This window comes from Etheostoma spectabile, chromosome 3 (genome assembly GCF_008692095.1).
Source record: "Etheostoma spectabile isolate EspeVRDwgs_2016 chromosome 3, UIUC_Espe_1.0, whole genome shotgun sequence".
Classification (NCBI taxonomy): Eukaryota; Metazoa; Chordata; class Actinopteri; order Perciformes; family Percidae; genus Etheostoma; species Etheostoma spectabile.
In genome coordinates, this window is record NC_045735.1 from 16721542 (window position 1) to 16724820 (window position 3279).

General features: G+C 45.9%; 1 pseudogene; it reads right to left on the reverse strand.

Annotated features, from left to right (window-relative positions):
• Positions 1 to 1229: 1229 nt before the first annotated feature.
• On the reverse strand, positions 1230 to 3072 carry LOC116681793 (SCAN domain-containing protein 3-like; annotated as a pseudogene).
• Between the last annotated feature and the right edge of the window lie 207 nt (positions 3073 to 3279).

Below are 3279 nucleotides of genomic sequence, written 5' to 3' on the forward strand. Positions count from 1 at the left end.
GGTATAGAAGTCTGCAATAATGCACTGTTCGCTTGTAATACAGTGTATTTCTGTTAAAATATAATTTCAAATTCAGTGCCAACACAGTAAGTGTTGTTTCACTGTGATTTATTATAACAGTTAACATCTTTACAAAAACACAGTGATGTTCAACAATATCAGAATTAGAGGATGAATACCTGAACCAAGCCCAACGGAACCCGACGGGCCGGGCCGGGCCGGGTTCGGACAGAATAATGCTGCCCAGTCTCACGGAAATCTGTAAAATGATCACAAACTGTTACCAGTGCATTATGTGGTGGCCACCACTGAAAACAATGCCAATGTAAAATCAATGAGAAGATGACGTAGCATTAGGAGCAACCATGGTAGAGAGTAGTATGAAAGCCCGAAGATCTGCATAAGGAGGTTGGTTGGGGGGGGTGGATGGGTCAAACACAGGGCTGTCACCTGGGAGACCGGGGATCGTGTCCTAAAGTCGCTTTCTTCTTTTCCTAAACCCAACCATTTGCGAAACAACCCCCCCCCCCCCCCCCCACAACCCTTTCCTTAATTTAAGGGGCCGTGTGTATGTCACTAAAGTCTTCCGTGGGCCCATCACAGATTTTTAGTTAAGGGGCCGTGTTCATTTCACGGAATTCTGGGAGAAGAACGGAGCCCCCCCGGGATCAGCTGAGGAAAAAAAAACTAATCTGTGCGCACAGAATAAAAAAATCTGGATTAATGCGCAAATTTATGAAACCGAGGGCATGGATTATGAATCCTTGCCAACAGTTTATTAAACTGAGGGAACAGACTTTTATTCTGTGCGCACTGATTTTTGTTTTTTTCCCTCAGCTGATCCCAGGGGGGCTCAGTAGAAATCCAAACCTTGAAAGGAAATATCTTTATCATATTTTATATCACTTGTATTTTGTTCCCATTCATTGGCGAGCTTTGCTATCCTATTTCTCATGATAAGCATAATGTGTCACTACAAAGGGTCATGTAATGCAGTGGTCCCCAACCTTTTTATCACCGCGGACCGGTCAACGCTTGACAATTTTACTGCGGCCCCCCGCTAAGCTCTACTCCTCTCGACAACTGCCCTAACGCTCTCTGACGCGCTCTGACTCTGGTCGCTATGGTAACGTTTAAACATCCCTTCAAAATAAAATACAGCTACGCAACAAAAACGAATATAAGGAACATTTTATTTTCATGAAAGTTTTAACCACAATAACGACAAATCAATGGGAGCCCTGAGCTTGTTTCTCTGCAACGAGACGGTCCCATCTGGGAGTGATGGGAGACAACGACACCCGAAGTGTGTTGCTAATGTCCAGTCTGCTCCGTTGTTTGGTTTGGTTGCTGTCACTGCAGAAAACCCGCTTCACACAGATAGGATGTCGGAAATGGCAAAAGGGTTTTCAGTGCTGTCGTGGCGATCTCAGGGTATTCTGCCTTGACTTTAATCCAGAACACCGGCAGAGTGGCTGTCTCAAACAGACTTTTAAGGCCGCCGTCATTTGCGATCTCCAGCAGCTGATCTTCTTTGTACAGACATGGTAGATTCCCCTGGTTTGTTGACAAATGGGTCGCGGATCCATTCCTTGCCAGTTCGTGGGTCTTTTGTGGTTGGGAAGTAGCGCTCAAACTGCTTTAAAAGCAAAGACAGGTGATCGTGCACCAGCTGGGAGAATGACGGATCAGGCTCCGTCTCACCCAAAATCTCCGCTAATGTTTGAAACATGTCCAATACGCCTCTGTTCACGCGCCGTCCCCACAAATCCAGTTTGGCTTTAAATGCAGCTACTTTATCTGCCAACTTGAAGACAGTTGTCATTTTCCCCTGAAGTGACAGATTGAGTTAATTGAGCAGGTTGAATATGTCGCACAGGTATGCCAGTTTTGCGACCCATTCCTCGTCACTGAAATGTGCTGCCAGCGGGGACTTCTTCTCTGAGAGAATCTTTGCAGCGGCTCACGTAACTCAAACACTCTGGTCAGCGATTTCCCTCGGGATAACCATCTTATTTCGGTGTATAAGAGGAGGCGTCGGTGGCTCTGCGTCCATCTCCTCACAAAGTTGCTCAAACAGGCGCGAGTTAAGGGCGTGTGCTTTGACGTGGTTATAACTTTAACAACATCATTCAATACACTGTTCAATTCTGGTGGCATTTTTCGGCTTGCCAGCATTTCCCTGTGAATGATACAATGTGTAGATTCACATTCAGGGGCGACTTCTTTAACCCGAGCAGTTAAACCAGACAGCCGTCCGGTCATCGCAGCAGCTCCGTCTGTGCATATGCCGACACAGGAGGACCATTTCAGTTTTCCTGATATGTAACCATCCAGCGACTTCAACAGTTCTGCGGCCGTGGTGTTGGTTGGCAACGACAGTGCACATAACATATCCTCATGCACATCCTCCTGATAAAGATATCGCACATACACAAGTAGTATTGCCTTGTTGTCAACATCTGTAGATTCATCAACCTGGTGATGTGTTAATCCTCTCCAACAATTGTGTCTCAATGTCTTCGGCTATGTCTTCAATGCGCCGAGTCACGGTGCTAGCCGACAGACACACCTGAGCGATCTTTTTAACAGCAGCCTCTCCTAGAAGTTCACGGCAGATGTCTTCAGTGGAGGGCAGGATCAGTTCTTCACCCATAGTGAATGGCTTTTTAGCCTTAGCAATACGGTTAGCCACCAAGTACGATGCTCTCAGCGCATTAGCATTTACTGATGTGGTGGCCCTCAGTGATTTCTTCTGTCCGTCGTGTTCCTGTTTTTTCTTTCAAAAAACTCCAGGGCTTGTCTTTTAATCCTGGGGTGCTTGGTCTCCAAGTGGCGAAGCAGCTTTGAAGGCTTCATCGCCTCATTAGCGAGCCGGTCGCAGCATACTATACAGAGCGGGCTCGGTTTGTGTGAATCACCCACCGGGATAAATCCATATTTCAAATAGGACTCCTGGTATTGTCTGTTAAAAACTTTCTTTTTCTTGGAAGTGGGCTCTTCTCCTGTCTCTTCACTGGGCCTTTTCCCCTTCGCAAAGAAACTTTCCAAAGACATTTGTTTCTTACTCATTTTGTCCGATTGTGGGTTCAATATTGGCGCGAAAGACGTGACCGAGAGAATAAATAAAAGGTTTTTCAAAATAAAAGATCGTTCAGACTCAGACAATACATAAAAAGGAAATATTTAATTATTTATTGTAAGGCCCGGTACCAATTGGTCCGGTCCGCGGACCGGGGGTTGGGGACCACTGATGTAATGTGTGTCATGATGTCATCA